This window comes from Episyrphus balteatus, chromosome 1 (assembly GCF_945859705.1).
Source record: "Episyrphus balteatus chromosome 1, idEpiBalt1.1, whole genome shotgun sequence".
Lineage (NCBI taxonomy): Eukaryota > Metazoa > Arthropoda > Insecta > Diptera > Syrphidae > Episyrphus > Episyrphus balteatus.
Genome location: NC_079134.1, coordinates 172,088,395 through 172,108,102, shown reverse-complemented (window position 1 = coordinate 172,108,102; position 19,708 = coordinate 172,088,395). Strand labels below are relative to the sequence as shown.

The following is a 19,708-nucleotide window of genomic DNA, read 5'->3' as shown; positions in this document are numbered from 1 at the left end:
AATTTGTATGGAAAATGACAATTTTTTTTTTTTTTTAATCTCGGAAAATTCTTCGGAAAATGGAGCACTTAATTCAAATTAGTGGAGCACTTAATTATTCAATTCGAATTTTGTCGAAAAAAGTGGAATTTTTTGAAAAAATCAAAATTCAAGTTAGCAGAACATGAATTTGTATGGAAAATTAAAATATTTTTTTTTTAATGGAAAATCTCGGAAAATTCTTCGGAAAATGGGGTACTTAATTCAAATTAGTCGAGCACTTAATTACTTCATTTGAATTTTGTCAAAAAAAAATTTATTTTTTGAGAAAATCAAAATTTAAGTTAGCAGAACACGAATTTGGATGGAAAATGACAATTTTTTTTTTTTTTAATCTCGGAAAATTCTTCGGAAAATGGAGCACTTAATTCAAATTAGTGGAGCACTTAATTATTCAATTCGAATTTTGTCGAAAAAAGTGGAATTTTTTGAAAAAATCAAAATTCAAGTTAGCAGAACACGAATTTGTATGAAAAATTAAAATATTTTTTTTTTTAATGGAAAATCTCGGAAAATTCTTCGGAAAATGGGGTACTTAATTCAAATTAGTCGAGCACTTAATTACTTCATTTGAATTTTGTCAAAAAAAAATTTATTTTTTGAGAAAATCAAAATTCAAGTTAGCAGAACACGAATTTGTATGGAAAATGACAATTTTTTTTTTTTTTTAATCTCGGAAAATTCTTCGGAAAATGGAGCACTTAATTCAAATTAGTGGAGCACTTAATTATTCAATTCGAATTTTGTCGAAAAAAGTGGAATTTTTTGAAAAAATCAAAATTCAAGTTAGCAGAACACGAATTTGTATGAAAAATTAAAATATTTTTTTTTTTAATGGAAAATCTCGGAAAATTCTTCGGAAAATGGGGTACTTAATTCAAATTAGTCGAGCACTTAATTACTTCATTTGAATTTTGTCAAAAAAAAATTTATTTTTTGAGAAAATCAAAATTCAAGTTAGCAGAACACGAATTTGTATGGAAAATGACAATTTTTTTTTTTTTTTAATCTCGGAAAATTCTTCGGAAAATGGAGCACTTAATTCAAATTAGTGGAGCACTTAATTATTCAATTCGAATTTTGTCGAAAAAAGTGGAATTTTTTGAAAAAATCAAAATTCAAGTTAGCAGAACATGAATTTGTATGGAAAATGAAAATATTTTTTTTTTAATGGAAAATCTCGGAAAATTCTTCGGAAAATGGGGTACTTAATTCAAATTAGTCGAGCACTTAATTACTCCATTTGAATTTTGTCAAAAAAAAATTTATTTTTTGAGAAAATCAAAATTTAAGTTAGCAGAACACGAATTTGTATGGAAAATGACAATTTTTTTTTTAATGAAAAATCTCGGAAAATTCTTCGGAAAATGGGGTACTTAATTCAAATTAGTCGAGCACTTAATTACTCCATTTGAATTTTGTCAAAAAAAAATTTATTTTTTGAGAAAATCAAAATTCAAGTTAGCAGAACACGAATTTGTATGGAAAATGCAAATATTTTTTTTTAATGAAAAATCTCGGAAAATTCTTCGGAAAATGGGGTACTTAATTCAAATTAGTCGAGCACTTAATTACTCCATTTGAATTTTGTCAAAAAAAAATTTATTTTTTGAAAAAATCAAAATTTAAGTTAGCAGAACACGAATTTGTATGGAAAATGACAATTTTTTTTTTTTTTTAATCTCGGAAAATTCTTCGGAAAATGGAGCACTTAATTCAAATTAGTGGAGCACTTAATTATTCAATTCGAATTTTGTCGAAAAAAGTGGAATTTTTTGAAAAAATCAAAATTCAAGTTAGCAGAACATGAATTTGTATGGAAAATGAAAATATTTTTTTTTAATGGAAAATCTCGGAAAATTCTTCGGAAAATGGGGTACTTAATTCAAATTAGTCGAGCACTTAATTACTTCATTTGAATTTTGTCAAAAAAAAATTTATTTTTTGAGAAAATCAAAATTCAAGTTAGCAGAACACGAATTTGTATGAAAAATTAAAATATTTTTTTTTAATGAAAAATCTCGGAAAATTCTTCGGAAAATGGGGTACTTAACTTATATTAGTTAAGCACTTAATTATTTGAGAGAGTTTGAAAAAAAAAAAAAAAATTTTTTTTCGAAAATAACAGAAAAAAAATTATTTTTGGAAAAAAAATTTTTTTTGGAAATTTTTTTTGGGATTCGTAGAGCACTTAATTAGCACCTAAATATTATACCAAACCCGATTTTTCTACGAGCAGTTTAAGGCATTTTCGGGTAATTGCTCTGCTAACTTTAAATCAAGTTAGCAGAACATTAATTTTCTCCAAAAGTAGTGGAGCACTTAATTTAATTTTGGGGCACTTAATTAGCACTTAATAAGCACTAAAAGATGCAATAACAAAACATATGTTCTGCTGACCTTGCTCTGCTAACTTGAGAGACATACAGAAATGTCACATGGGGCTACAAGGGGTTAAATTGTTTTATACCTCAAGAATATTGTGTTCAAATCGTAGGTCTCTTGGAGCAAAATTGACCAAGTTATAAGTATTTTAATACTACCCTTAGGAACGTTTTAGTCTTTTAGTCCAGAGTTCAAAACTTTAAATCGTTATCCCCACAACTAATGTTTTCAACGCCGGTGCTCCTCATAACTTCAAACTACTGCACCGATTCTTTTGAAATTTGGAACACTATTATTTTTACATATTTTTAGAGGTATCCCTGGAGAAATTTTCTCAATAAAATAATATTTATAAAAATCTATAAGTAAGGGTCGCTTTTGAGGAGTTTTTTTTCAAGGGATCTTTATTTTCGGGGTGCAAACTTGGGCAATCTTCTGAAATGCAAGTTTGTTCTACATATATAGCAGTTCTATAATGTATAGTTTATGCAATTTTGTGACGTGTTCCGCTATTTTAAAAACACTAATGTTGAAAAAAAAACAACGAAAAAAGTGCAAATTTTTTAACCCCTCTGTATGAAAAAATAGAGTTGCATATACAATTATTTTTTTTATATCATTCAATGTCATTCGATGTCCATATCAAAAATTTTCACCAAAATCACTTTGAAAATTCACTTTTTTTTAAATCGAAAAATCGTTTATTTATTTGTGAGGTGGAGCTTTTCATGGGAAAGGGATGAAACATTATTCATATATTTTTATTATTCATATATTTTTAAAACTCTTATAGTTTGATTTCCTTTAAGTATGAACTTTAAGTTCTGGGGGGGGCACGTGCCCCCGTGCCCCCCCCCCCCCCCTGGATCCGCCTATGGCCATGTTCTTTTCAACGTAATCAATGCAATTTCCATCTACTCGGGCAGAAGAGAATGAGTAGTTCTAATAGCAAATGTACTAGTTCAAGTAGTAAATGTACTAGATTATCTTCTCATGAGTTAACTACCACCTCAAAAGGAGGTAAGCTCTTTGGATTTGTTAACCAATCGATGATGGTCGGAAAGAGTTTCGATGAAAATAAGCTAAAAGGAAAAGCAGCTGTATGTCTCATTTAGGTTATAGTTCCAATTTTAAATGCAATGCAAATGTACTAATTTATTATCTTTATTATAAAGAATTTCCTCACATTAAAGAATGGTTGTAGGTCTTATGATACACATGGATTTTCAAGTTTGAAAAAAAAATAATCACAGCCCCCACACCGCGAGCAACTAGTGACGAACAATTTCTTACGCAAAATCAAATTGCGTGCTAAAAATCGTTTCAGGAGGTTTTATTAACCATCGAAATGAGACTAGAAAAACATCAAAATCGTCTATACGTATAGCACGTGGTGACTATTAGACATGGGAGAGACACACTATTAACATATACTCTACATCTCCATATTGCCAGCGGGTGACTAATCAAGAAAATATTTTTTTGCGATGAACTTGTTATTGTATTTTATGTCTATGTGAATAGGAATTAATGAATTAATAAATTTATTAAAAATTGGGTGCGCTTGACATACTCTATAATCTTCAATAAAAGTAAAGACAATTTTGTTTAGTTTTAATTGGCTTATATGTATGAATGGATGGATTTTTTTTTTTGAAAATTTGTATTTAGTGTTTCTTTAAGCTATCATTAGCTTTGATTTTAAAGAACGCATGACATTTCATTAAGAACACAATTACTTGTGTTCAGCCAAGAGAATATATTTTGCATTTAATTTTATACACATCTTTGGCCATAAAAGCTAACCACGCCTGGATCCGGTGAGTGCGATTTTGTACAAAAGCGGGCGTAATCTTTTGGTAAAAGTACAAAATGTGAGAAACTGTCAGCTGTCACTTCCAATATAAATAAATTGATCAATGCTCTATGCTTTTACTCACAGACGCAATATTGTGATTTTTATTCAGTGGCGTGTTTTAAACATTTTAGAGCTTTCCAACAACATTTTTAAGCAGTACAACAACTAGAATACACTGTTTGTTATTATCTGTTCTATTTGGCTCTGATCTGCCTTGTTCTTTTCTGGATATTTGCTCAATGAACAGATTTTAATATTTGTTCACGCTTTTATATTAAAGTCGCGTTCATTTTGATGTAGTAGACTACTCTTGAGTTGATGATTGGGAGATCAAGTACTACAATTGACACATGATCTTCTGGTCGAGTAGATAAGATAGTTTGTTGGTAGTACTAGATTTCTACTCATGAGTAGTCTACCAGCCCTAAAGAACCACAACCATTAGCCACGTTTCTTTATACATATGTATGTGATAGAGTTCTCATGACGAGATGATTACTAAATCTATTACTACCTTTTATGCTCTTTTAGCCGAGTAGATAGGAATAAATAGTGTTTAGTTGGTGGTAATAGAGTAGTATTCATCATCCTTTTGAGTGCTCAGGAGTAAAAGAAAGCAATAATCTGGGTATGATATAACTTTCTGCGCGACTTGATGAGAGATGCATTTATTTACTTTAGTATGCATTTTATAAAAATTTCTATTTAAGTACTCATAAGTATTTCGCCACCTCCCAAAAAAGGCCGACTATTTTTTTCATATTGTCTAAAAATTTAGTTTCAAAATATATATTTGATTTAACTTTTTTATACAGCAAAATTATGCAAAACACTTCAGATACTTGAACGATTGCATATGTTCTAGATTTGCCACTATTCATTAGTCTATGCATTTATAAGTGCATTTAAATGATTTACGCAAATATAAACCCACATAAACTTCCCGTAGCTCATGGTCGTCAACTAAGATGTGTTAGTCGTATATACTATACGAATACGAATTCTACTAAGAATTGTACTTGTTTTTATTTATTTGACATTCAGATAAAATATATGACACATAATCTTGATTGAAGCACAATTCTCATCTACTTTTTGGATGAGTAAGATATTATTGTTGCACAGTTTTCGTTCAGATTTAATTTTTTGTTCCATCAACAATCGTCTAGCTCTTCGATTTTACAAAAAAAAAAATATAAAAATTATTATGCAGATACAGAAATTTCCGATTGGAAAATTTTAATCCAATGTCATCTGAAGTTACTTTGCGTTATATTTTACCATTTAACAACGACGAAAAGTTTTTATGATGCATGAATTGCATTTATACATAGAATAGTAAAGGTAAAATTCTCTCCATAAACGAAAGACTGTGCAGAAGTGCCAGAACACTTTGAACTTCAATGCAACTCAAACAAATTTGTATTATATAATTTTCTTCCTTTGGTTAACTTCTCATGAGCAGAAATCTAGTACTACCAACTACGCATCTTATCTACTCAAGCAGAAGATCATTTGTTAATTGTAGTACTAGATTTCATAATCATCTACTCATAAGTATTCTACCACCTCCCAAGGAACGCGGCTGCCAACAATAGACGTGTTCCTATGTTTGTGACGAAGTATCCCTGAACAAATGCAAATTTCTTTACTTTTCTTTAATTTGCATTGCTTTGGAAAATGCTTGTGAAATACTCATGAACACTTTACCACCTCTAATGATAAATAATGGAGAAACAAAAATTAAAACACTTTTGTTTAAGTAAATCGATTGAATAAAATTCAATTGAAAAAATTTAAAGTGAATCTCATTTTGAACTTAAAAGAGGTCAACTATTAAACTTTTTTAATTGAAAACGAACTGTCAACTTTCTGTGTAGTGAAAAAAAAACTTAAAAAAGTCGTAATAGTCGTCTTAAGTTCAAAACCAAGCACAGAAATAAAAGAATGGATAATAAATTAAAGGAAGTCAAAATTGAATTTATTAAAAACTTCCATTGAACTACATTTTAGGGTTTTCATTATATTTTTTCATTTTTGCATTACTCATAGATGAAGCAAGATGCCCTGTATTTCATTTACTTAATTCTATTATGTGTTTTCTCGATCGATAGCATCCACAGGATATTTTTTATTACTTGTCGTCTTACTGCTTCAAAGGTACAAGTACATAACAAACACACATACATTTATGATGTAGAAGTTTTTTTTTTTTTAATTTAATCAAAAGTCCTACAACATACCACAAGGATTTATTACTTGCTCTTAAGAGCTTTTCAATATGAGAAGATTATTATTAAGTTATGTCATTTATGATTTTGTATCATAACTGCAAAACAAACAAAATTTACTTCATTATTATGTAATCTTTAGAAATATTATTGCATGCAATTTAATTAAATTTATTTTAAATTAGGTAAGAATGTGTCACAGGTATTAAAATTAATATTATCGTTTATTTTATTGAATAAAAAGATAAGATTTTCTATTGTATGGAATGTGTGGTAATTATATATTTTGATAACGCAGCTAATCAAAATCAATACAAAATGACATAATTTGTTTGCATTAGAAAATTAAAATGAAATGCACGATTCAAGACGCACAACCTTGTTCTTGAAGTTCAACTAGAAACGAATTGTAAACATTCATTACATCAAAGTGTGTAGGTACATCGAAAGGAAAATACTTAAGTTTGTAATCGATTAACATAAACGAGTAACATGGTAAATGTCATTATCATTTCGACTCTGAAAAATGTAAATTTACATTGACTGCAAATTTTTATAGAACATTTAAAGAACGGCCAGTACGTCAATATTTCGATTTTATTTCAGTTATGAACAAGTTCATATTATATTTAAACTAACTCATTTTTTAAAGAAATATAATTCTGTCTAAACACAATATTTGACCAACTCTAGCAAGCAACGTAGTTCAGGTTCATGAACACGTCTTTAAATTTGAAACCCAACTATACTTTTACTGAGCTCTGTACAAAACCCTGCAAAATCGATTCCCAACAAAAGGTTTGTTTGGATACTGTAAAAAAAAAATACATAGAGAAAAAACAACCTCGATTTTCAGCCCATAAAAATTCTTCGGACCCAAAAGTGAGTTCTGTCAAAATCCACTGTTTTATAGAAATTTATAATCATTCTCTACAAATAATGTCATTTAACCGAGTTTGTTAGAACAGCTACATACATTAGGTGTGTTTTTTATTACCACCGGGCTTAACTGGTTAAAAAAAAAGCCTCGGGGCTTAGCGAGAAAAATTGGCAGCACTGCATACTAAATAATCCGAAATCAGCTGACACAAAAAAATATAAAGTTGTCATATTTTTCGCTTTTGGGTTTTCTTGTGTGTTTTTGAAAAAAAAAATTTAACTAACTATTAAATAAATATTTAAAATAATAATTGTCATTCCAAACATCAGTTTTGATGTTTTTAAACAAATTCTAAACAATTTACGAACAAGTTAATTTGGTAGCACAGATTTAAACCTGTTGAAAAAGTTAAGCCCAGAGAATTCTCCGGGCTAAACAATTAAGCCCAAGGGGCTAAAGTGTTGTTGCATTTTTTTGGAAAGCTATAAGAAATGTATTTGTTCCAGCTTCTAAATAAAAGGACTTATTTGTTTGAAGATTGTAGCAAGAATAAAAAATGAAAATTTTATTTTACAAACATATAAATATTAAGTTGCTTGAACAATATAAATAAACAATAAAGTAGATTCTTTAAACAAGTTCAATTTCAACACCCCCACTAGAATCTAATTTATTAGACCCATTAATTTTGAACAATAGGTTGACTTTTCAGTCGGAAGACTCTTTGTCAAACTATCTGCAATCATTTGTGAGGTTTTCAAATATTGAATCTTGACGAGTTGATCGTTGATTACATTTCGGATGAAATGGTGTCTAACATCTATATGCTTAGTCCTAGCATGATAGACCGTAGTCGATGATAGACATATAGCACCCTGATTGTCGCAAAACAGAATTATATTTTGTTTATCATCCGGTAGAAGTTCATTTTGAAGACCATTGAGCCATAATACTTCTTGTATTGCCATACTCATGGCCATATATTCAGCCTCGGTTGTCGATAAGGCTACCGTTGGCTGCTTACGGGAACACCAAGAAATTGCTCCACCTTGCATTTTAAATATATAACCTGTGATCGACTTTCGTTCATCAACATCACCAGCATAATCGGCATCACAGTACCCAGTGATTAAACTTTCGCTTGTTTCTTCTCTTGAATAACACATCTTTAAGTTTGCAGTTCCCTTCAGATAACGCAATACTCTCTTTGCTGCTACCCAATGTGCTTTCCCAGGATTTTGGTTAAAACGGCTTAAATAGTTAACCGCATAACTGATGTCCGGTCGAGAAACTTGTGCGGTGAACAAAAGACTACCTATTAATTCTTGGTATGGTATATTACACATTTCTTGACGTTCGGATTCTGTTTGAGGTGACATCTTCTTCGTTAATTTTTGATTAATATCCATTGGTGTTGAACATTCGTTGGAATTGCTTAATCCAAACTTATCGATCATTTTCAAAATATATTTTTCTTGATCAATCCAGATTAAACCTTTCTTCTTATCTCTTGTTAACTTTAACCCCAAAAATGAATTCGAAGGTCCAATATCCTTCATATGAAAATTATTCATTAAATTCTCTTTCAATTGATGTTTTAACTTGGGATGGTTATCCAGAATGAGGAAATCATCAACATAAACAGCAACTATTAAAATTTTCCCATCAACATGTTGAAAATAAATGCATGGATCAAGTTCTGACTGCTTCATTCCAAATTCTTTAAGCACTTTATCCAACTTAAGGTTCCATATTCGAGAAGACTGCTTCAGTCCATAGATTGATTTCTTTAATCGAAGCACTTTCTCTCCCTTCTCGAAACCTTCCGGTTGTTTTATATAAATTTCATCACTTAAGTCGCCTTGTAAGAATGCAGTTATTGCATCCATCTGTTCTATTTCTAAATCTTTTCGAGCTGCCAAAGCAAGTAAGAATCGGATGGACTCATATCTTACAACAGGAGAAAATGTTTCTTCGTAATCTATGCCGTACCGTTGATTACAACCTCTTGCCACAAGTCGAGCTTTGTACCGAATGACTTTCTCATCGACATCTGACTTCGTTTTGAAAACCCATTTGGTACTCAGTATCTTCTTGTCTGGAGGTAAATCAGCTAACTCCCAAGTTTCATTCGCCAATAAAGAAGCATATTCACTATTGATTGCTTCTTTCCAGTTATCTGCTTCTTTGCTTGAAATTGCATCTTTGTAGGTAAGAGGGTCGTTATTACTTTCGTCATTTGCTAGGTATGTAACGCAATCATAACATGTAAATTGCTTAGCCCCGACTGCGTTTTTTTTGTCCAGTTAAGACCGGTGGTAATAAAAAACACACCTATTATATCTGTTTTCATTATGCGCATCCTACAATGAGATATCTCTGCGGTCTCGGAAATTTTTTAAGGGGGACAAAAAATTTCACTTGCCAGCTTCATGTACTTAATTTGCGGAGGTTCATTTCTAAATATTCCAACTATTAAAAAAAATCAATTTCTGATAGATCCGTTCGTTTACTTTATTTTGCATACATTTCCAAATTCTAAGTTAATTTCAGGAAATTAGTGAACATTGAACAATTTTTATTGTTTGAGGCTTGCAAGCAGTATTTTACAACAAATGTCAGTAGTATTTCTCAAAGGCATTTTTTTCTAGGAAAATTTAAGGCTGAATTTGGTCGGGCCATGGAATTATTTTTTATCGTTTTTTTTTTTTCAAAATGTCAAAGTTTAATTATCCTACGATTGTGTAAAAAAAATTATATCTAATGTATACCTATGCCACAAGTTAAAAAATGTCTAACGAGACTATAATAATTTAAGTTAAGGTAAACATTAGATTTCACCCTCTTAGTTCGAAAAACTGTTTTGAAGCGTTTCCTGCAAAAAAGGTCATTGCGTAAATTAAGAGTTGTTAGTTGCAACAATAATAATAATAATTAATTTCCAAGTTTAGAATGATGATATTCAGCACTCTCTGGCACTCAGCACATGGGCACATACTCGTATATAGCCATTCACAATGACTTTTATTATTATGAATGCATTGCAGCACATGGTATGAAGAAATATTTTATTCAAACCACTTAACTAGGTTTCTATGGACTTGTTGACAACGAGCAATAGCATATAGTCGTATATAGGTTTAAGTGTTGATATCCTAGTTAGGGCATTTTGCATAAATATACAAATAGTTTATTTTTTTTTGTCGAGTTTTAAAGTTGAAGTTTTTTTTTTTGCATTCTATTCATTTTGAATTATATTGACATGTTATGTACATATAACATTTTAAAGAAGGCCATTTAAGAGCTTATAAAATTTAAATATCATACACGTGTTCTATGTAGGATTTAGTTTTGGGGAGAAATGGATAGGTTCTGAATAAGAATATATCTGAAATATGCATTCATTATCATTCTCATTTTCAGAGTAGAAAAAAAAAACTTTAAAAGAAATAACTTGAATTTTGACCCAGTTTTGACAGATTTGGGGTTATATAAGTACAAACATGGTCGAACTGTCAAAATTATGCTTGTCAATTGAGCATTTATTTTCTCTCCCCAGTTTAAGGTTTATCAAATCAAACAGAACCTCTACACAAAATTTATTAACGAAACTTCATCGAAAGAGTTTTTAATGTGACATTTGAATAGAATGCGACATTTCTTTCTTCGACTTTGAAGATGATGACTGAAAACATTGAAAATAAGATCTAAAACGTTCAGGAAGTATTAGAGACTAAACGGAAATTTAAGTAGTTAGGGAGATTTTTCTTGCCTAACCTTCAAGTCAACATTGCAAGAAAGGATTTTTTTTTGACAGCTATCCAATCAGATACGCGAAGCTTGACATTTAGCTCCTAACTTTTCTGAATCTGCCCATTTTTATATCTATTTCTTTAAATATTGCAAGACTCTGAATTTTAAACCATCCTGAATTTGAAATGTTCAAAACGCCAAGCCTTTGTTTTGTTTGTAATCAAAAGCCCACCACATACATTTCATTAATGACACACACACACACAAGCCCATTAGGACATTTTAAAAACCGATGCGTCATACTCGTACATTTGACAAACAGACAAAATAAATAGATGAACTCATTTGTCTTCCAGAAGTTCAAAAGGCATTTGTCACTTAACTTCAAAAACGACAGACTTTATATTTAATTCAAAGCGAAAAGGGCATATTCTGACATAAAAGGTGAGAAAAAAAAAATGTTTTTTTTTCCTCACACAACCAAAACAACAACAATAAACAAATTAAATTGACATAATGAAGAATGACACAAGAATATAATTGAGTTTCAAAGAAATTCTCACAGATGGCAAAGCATTTCTTTATATAAACACAAATAGTAGATCAATGTGTAAAACCTGTCCTTATAATTTATTTCAAAGCAAAAGTCCATTGATGGTGATTGTTTGAATTGAATAAATACCCATATAATACAATGTAATTGACATGCACAAGTCACATGTACAAGCAAATCAATTCGTCTGCGGTGTTTTGTGTACAGTATTAGTATACTCGGGCGTATACGTTACCTTTTTTTTAGTCTTTTTGTTTTGTTTTTTTTTTTTCTTTAATTTTATTTCACAATCTCTGCTAGCTAATTACTTAGCTTTGTTTCATAACAACTAATACGAATATATGATGATGGCGCCACAACATTCCAATTTCAAACCACATGACATAAGGAGATACCACTTCCACTATAGCACCGCCACCGCCACCGCAGCCGCCACCCTCAACCACATTGATCCATCATCGTCGCCATCGTTTTTTTTTTTTTACATTTAATCGCATTATTTTATTACATAAACAAATAACAATAAACGACTTCTAAGGAGAAAATCTATCAACTACAAATTAAAAATAAAAAACTCAATAAATAACTTTCGCTTTTAAATATTAAAATAACAAGCGACAGTGCTGCTGGCTATGGTATTATTACATACTACCCTTCATACTTCTAAAATATGCATCATAGCGGTAGCTAACTATGAACAGGGTGTTATTTTTATTTGATTGAAATCTAAACAGGTTCTAAAACAAGTAAATTAAAAATTGTCAAATTTGACAGATGCCATTTGGTATTGACTTGTTTATGATTAATCTCGCTTCGAAAATTTGTTCCAAATTTAGTAATATTTGGTTATTTTTAGTACCGAGTCTGTTCCCAATTTCAAAAGTTGTGCTATTTTTCGTAGAAGAGAGCGCTCACGAGAGAGCTAAAATTTCTCCACCCTGACAAATTTCTTTGGAAACAAAAATTAGTTCTGTCAAAAAGAAGAAAACAAACCAGATTGTGATGTATTTTGTTTATCGAATCCAACGTAGTAATATGAAATTGGGATTTATAATGGAGTTCAACATGTTCCAGGCTCTTTCGCAGTTTTTCCTAGTTTTATTACCTTCTTAGAGAATTCTCTCCCAACTCTCAAAAATTTGACAGACTTCCTAATTTAGTTTTACAAAAAGTGTGGAACAGACCTATTATGTAATGAAACTACTAAATTTAAAAAGGCATGTTCACACGAGTACTAAAAAAGTATGTAAATTTGCCACAAATGAAAAAAAAAAAAAACAGTTTTGGAATCATACTTAAATAATTAAAATGCAGGATTGGGTCGCAAGAACTTGCTCTTAGGGTTCAAGTTGCTAGAATTTTCAGGACTTTTTATATAGAAATTTATTAAATGTAATAATTAAACTATTGTAGGTATATAAAATAAAACAAACAAAAAACACATAAAAATCGTTTTTCAAAGGAATAAAACAACATCTGAAATCAAATTGCTCTTCAAAACAAGTATGCAATTTCATTTTTTTAATTAAGATGCATTTTTAGAAAAAAACAAATTCAAAAACGTTAGAGCCGTTTTTTAACTAGGTAATTTTTTGGAAAAAAGTTTTTTTTTTTTAAATAAAATTGGTATGCCATTTTGTAGAAATCACTAATCAACATCTAAAATCAAAATTTCCGTTTTCGAAAATTTGATTTTTCAAAAAAAAAATTTCAAAATTTTTTAAAAATCCAAAAATTAATATTTTTAAAATTCTATTTTTGACTTATATTAAAATTGCATAAATGCTTTTTTACAAAAAAATAAATAGATTTGGAGAAAATCGGTTCTATGGCAGGTACCGTTAATAATATTTTCAAAAAAAAAAAAAATTTGTACTAAAAGATAGACTTTGTCTTAAAACTTACATTTGAATTTTCTTTAACAAAATCGTTGGAGCCGTTTTTAAGAAATTTCAATTTTACTAAAATCGGTATATGACAAGTACCGTTATTTTTGGCCCGAAAAAAATGAATTCCCTCTGAAGAGTCGCCAAATAACGCTACATACCAAGTTTGACATCAATCGGTCCATCCGCTGGCTGTAGCTTCGTTTACAGACAGACAAACAGACCGACTGACAGACTGACGGACTTCCGGGATCCACTTTTTTGGCATTCTCTATAATCGTTATGCATATCGCATGTAAAAAGTTACCAAAACTCGCAAAAGCGAAGCTACACCGGCTTTGTTAGTTATTCTATATTAACAAACCACTTTGAAAATGTTGTTTACATAAAAGCAATCAATATTGTTATGGGTCACCCTGTATGTATTGATACAGACTTCTAAATATGGATAAGTTCTACATTTGTACTGCTACATTTGTGAACTATGTTCTATTTACATCACAAACAAATCTGGTATAAAAAGCTAATTCCTTGCATGATGTAAGGTAAAAGTAATCATGCCAAAAAGTATACTACGGAACTCAGCCAATTACCGATAACCATAAATGTGAGCTGGCGCCCAACGTCAATACCATATGATGAAATTTGTTTATAGTCCTACATCCTTAATCATAATTTCGATAAGTCGCCAACTCTAGCGTTAGTTTTAGACTAAGGTATAAATAAATACCACTGAAAAATCAAAACTAAATTAAAAAAAATACTTACATTTTACTGCAAAGACGACAATTTCACTCAAAGTTCATGTACATTAACATTTTCTCTGTAATTCTGTTGTCAATGCTCGGGGTTAATAGGTCGATGTTCGTTTGTTTAAGTTGATTAGTATTATAATAATAATAATGGCAAGGAAAAAAACACCCTGTCTCTACATTAATATATTCATCATTTGGGAATTCATCCAATTCCACGTGGGAGCAATAAAATGCAATAAAAACCGTCTAAGACCATGCAATGTAGTATTCTTTTAATAATGTTGTTGTATCATTGTTTTTTTTATTATTAACATTTAACGGTTTCGTGACCTACCTCTAAGATATTTTAATTGAAGCGCTTTGTTCAGAAAACCGTGTGTGCCAGAAACCAAGAGTAGAATAGCTAAGTTGTACAGCAGCGTTCGGAAGCATTTCTCTCTTCTCCTAACTTAACCCTTACCCACCCACCCACCGAACCATGCCTTCACTTGCAAGTAAACAAATTGCATCTAAATTTAGAATAAACAATTTCAATGTTTTGTTTCGCTTTCTGTCTTTTGTTGTCGTGTTTATTATTGTTTCTCTTCTTTTTAATCTGTTTTTATTTTTTTTTATTTTTATATTCTTAATTTTATATTGATTTTTCATGGTATTAAATTTCATTGTTTTTCGTTGTGTTTTATTACAAAAAATGATAATAAAAAACCGTAAAGAATGCTATTTTCCGGTTTTCAAAGTAATTTGCAGTGACCAAGTAACTTACTGCTCTGTGATTTCTTAACTGAATGTAAGATCTCGTTCATTATTCATTAGGAGAGACATGGGAGAGGACGGGGTTGTCTATGATGCAATTAAAAGTTTTTAATGGTTCTATTGAACCGAGAAAGAGGCGGGCGCTTAAGAATTATTATTATATAGCTTCGAACCTTGTGTGCGACACATATCGATAGGTGTTAAGTTTTGGTGTCATTATTGATCAAATCAATAAACAATCAATTTTAATTATTATTATTGTTGTGGCGTGAGAGCTATTAAATAAAAAAAATTAATTGTCGAATGAGATTTTTTTTTAATTTGAATTTATTATTTCAATCAATAAATCACTTTGGGTAATTTTATTTGTGGTCATAATAATGAGAAATAAATCTTTTTTAAAAAAAAATCGTTAATTTTAACACTTAAATATTATATTCGGCAATTTGTCAAAATTTATTGCAAAAAGCAAGAATTTAAAACAATAAAGTTGGTCAAGGATATTAGGGGGTGAAGAATGACGTACAATATGTAAATGTAGAAATTGGAGGATGTTTGTAAGTATTGCCAAGTTAATTGATATATAGAACTGAAGGACTAAGGGACTGAAGGATTTAGGTCTTAATTAGCTGTTTAAATAAGTATAAGCTCACAAGAAAATTCTCTACGGCTACAAGTTTTGGCAAGAAAGACCTAGGCCCTTATTGCGAGTGTCGTTTGTCTATCGATAGACGACTTTTGTCGATAGTCGATCATCGAAAATGACTTTTGGTATTGTGAATTGGTATTGGTGGTGTGAAATTCTATTGTGAACTAAATTGTTTGTTTTAACGTTCGATCTTTTTCGTTTACAATTGAATCATTTATTTGCAAAACATGATAAGTCCATGATTTTAAATTTTTCAGGAGAAGAAAAAAACGTTCTATTTTCTTTTGATATGCGTAGAAAAATTTATAAAAAATATATTCTGTAGAACTCTTGCCTAGCTACAAAATACCGTTTCGTTTTTAATTTTTGGAGCGATAGCTCAAAAGATAAAAAATAAAAACGCTTTTGGACTTATCATACTTTGAAAATAAACGGATGTGAAATTAGTTTTTAAATGGATATGCAATTTTGCTTTTAGCCCCAGTCTATCAAACAATTGTATTTGAGAATAAAATACAATGTCCGGACTGCTAATTTAACTTTAAAGTAGCTTTAAACTTAAGATTTTCAGCCATTAATCTAATATACCATTTACACAAAAAGAAGCTGTTGTTTATTTTCAAAAGATGATAAGTCCGGGACTTATTCTGTTTTTGATACTAAAAAAATATTTCGCGTAGCTGTAAAATCGGATATAGATGGAGTAGATAGTTGATATTTTAAAGACAGACGTGGTTATCCCTGGAGTACAAATTTAGTCAAAAAAACGAATTTTGAAAAAAAGTGGACTTATCATGTTTTGCAAATAAATGATTCAATTTCGCTATCGACTCAAATTAAGTCCATAGATCAAAATAGTAAATATTTTTGTCGAAAGAGATACACAATACCAAAATAGATAGGTATTTATTGATTCGATCGACTTTTATCGCATCGAAAGTTGAATGGCACTCGCAATAAGGGCCATATTAAGTCCAATTGACAAACATGATCTTATTGTCAAACATAAAGATTTTAAGCAAGAAGTGCTCAAACGTCAAACTGTGAACTTTGTTGACATTGACATTTGTTTTTCTATAATGTCGAATTCCTTTCAATTTTTTGAATCGCCTCAAAAAAATCGAATTTTTGGTGTTAAAAAGGAACATGAAAACAGACCGAATTCTTTTTGCGATTGTATGTGTGTCATTTGACAACAATTTTTACACAAACGTCAAGCTGAAACCAAAACAATTTCTGCAAAATAAAACCAGAGATTCCTTTGATCAATAATTTTGTTTATTTTCTTCGGTAATATACACTTAGGAGCAAAAAAATGGAATCAAACTTTTGCGTTTTTTTAAAACGTTAATTGGCCAGGATGTAATTGACATACATGAATGTTAATTGCACCATTAAAAAGCTTGAAACAAAGGCTTTAAATCAATACTAGGAACTTTAAAACCCGTTCACTTTATAAGGATCCAATCAACATAAATGAAGCATGTAAGCAAAAAAAGACTGAACCTGAAACAGAGAGTATCTGAAAAATTTAACATTTTAAAAAAATTAAGTGCAATTTATTGACAGATAACGTCAATAGTAACGGTAGGAAAAAAAACTGAAATTGAAGCAGAGAATATCAAGAAAATTTAACATTTAGAAAAAAATGAAGTGCAATTTATTGACAGATAGCTATGATACTATCGTATGCATTTTGAAGTTTTTACCAACAATTAAAAGTAAAAAATTCAAGCTTTTAAATGAGACCATAAAACTTGAAGAAACATTATTTTATCCATTGCAATTTTTGTTTTAAATAAAAATTATCTTTTTTGATTCCGTTTTTTTGCTCTTAAGTGTAGATTTATTTTAATCAGAATCAAAGGGAAATTGCAGTTATTATTAAGATCTGAGTGAAGATGAAGTAGAAGGTTATTATTTTGGCCGTATGCTCTGGTTTTACAGAGACAAATTTTTCTGACGATAATTACGAGAAGAAAAGTCACAGTAATTTGACTTTTTCACAAGAAAAAATATATTTTGATCGCACATTGTTTTTTTTTTTATTTATTTCATATTTTTCCGCAATAAAAATACGATATTCAATTAAAATTTTCTCTTTATTTGAAGTTGGTGTTCTCAAATAAACAAACAACACGAAGAAAACTTTCAGCTTGACGTTTGAGAAATGTCAAATGTTCCAAGTGTGTGTGCAAATCCGGTGCAGGGAAATAATTCCACGGGAATCTGCTCCACATGGGAATTTATTCCACCTTATGTGGGAATCTGTTCCACTTTTTGAAGTGGAATAAATTCCTGCCCCGAGTGAGAATTTATTACACTTTTAATTGGGAAATAACTTCACCTTCAATTTTGGTGATTTATTTCTTGTCATTTTGGAGAATGATTTTACTTTATGTTTGTATTGTATGTGCCATCTGGAAAAAAGCTGCGTTTTTGAGGAAATGGATAGTACCTTCAGTTTATAAACCATTTTCATGGCATACAAAATAGTAGAGTCCTTCCAATTCGATCTGGGAAAATATAATATATTTCTATTGTAAGTTTCAGAAACATAGCTATGTCTTGGATCGTGTCAACTGGTACATATTAACTACTTACATGCTCTTCATACAAAAACTGATCAAAAACTTAAAAAAAACAGCAGGTTCGCTAATAAGTAGGTAGTCTAAAGTCGACTTTGATTTTTTATGTTTCAAATCAAAGTAAGACATAGCAAAACAAGCAAAAGAAGCAGTCCCAATCTTTGACCTTCCTTTGATATTCGTATCACAAATCACTTTACTTATTTAATTCTTTTGAATTTGTTTTTACCTTCAAAAAACACTAAAAAGTGCCGATACGATAATCATCCGTAAATGACTTCGTACTCGGTGAAAATTGACCCCAGCGCGTGCGGTATCTGGGGGGGGGGGGGAAGAGGCGTGGGGATTTTTTTAAAAGATTTATGTCAAGTCTCATAGTTTTTAGTTCGCGTGATTTGAAAAAATATCTTACAAACAAAGCTGACAAATAATGATAACGTAATGATCAAAAACATATCAACCCTTCTTGTAATAATTGGTTGAAAGCGAAGCGGAAAAAAATTTGTTGACATGAGAATCTACTCAAATTTCACAACCGAAACGCGAAGCGGAAAAAAATTTTGACCACGGGAGAATCAATTTTGAGGTGTGAAAATAAAAACATCTCTAAAGATATTTCTTCAAATCACGCGAACTAAAAACTATGAGACTTTAAAGAAATCTTTTAAAAAAATCCCCACGCCTCCACCAAAATTGAAGGTGAAGTTATTTCCCATTTAAAAGTGTAATAAATTCTCACTCGGGGCGGGAATTTATTCCACTTCAAAAAGTGGAACAGATTCCCACATAAGGTGGAATAAATTCCCATGTGGAGCAGATTCCCGTGGAATTATTTCCCTGCACCAAAAAAAAATTCGAATTCTGCTTCGTTTGAGGCGATTTTTTTTTTCTATGGAACATGATTTTCAGAAAAAATTCGCTTCGAGATCGCCGAAAATTCGATTTTTCAATTGAAAGGAATTCGACATTAGAAAGCATTTATGAAAACTGTTATTTTTTTTAATACAAAAAACAATTTAACAAGAGTCTTTAAACAGTCAGCAACAACTTAGCTGAATTTATTCATTCGAAAACTAATTTAAAACCCGTGGTTTATTAAATTTAAAATTTGTGTCTGTCATGTTCATCAAAGTGGGGGTTGTCAGATTTGGCTTTGACAGATTTTGTTACATCCCTATTGTCGGTTAATTTGAGATCAAAACTCGAACGCGCCCAATGATTGCAGACATTTTAAATAGGTGTGTTTGTGTACTTTTTTTGAAGAAATTCTCTGCTTATATTTAATTTTCATTGAACAACTCAACAAGATAATGGAGCTTATTCAAAAGCATTTTTTAAGTTTCTTTTAAGAAAAACTAGGATTTATTTTAACTCAATT

At 30.3% G+C, this 19,708-nt stretch overlaps 1 protein-coding gene across 9 annotated transcripts in view; it reads right to left on the bottom strand.

Moving 5' to 3' along the window:
- Positions 1–19,708, bottom strand: part of LOC129907552 (nuclear receptor-binding protein homolog) — a 67,119-nt gene that overhangs the window by 20,506 nt on the left and 26,905 nt on the right. The window lies entirely within an intron of this gene.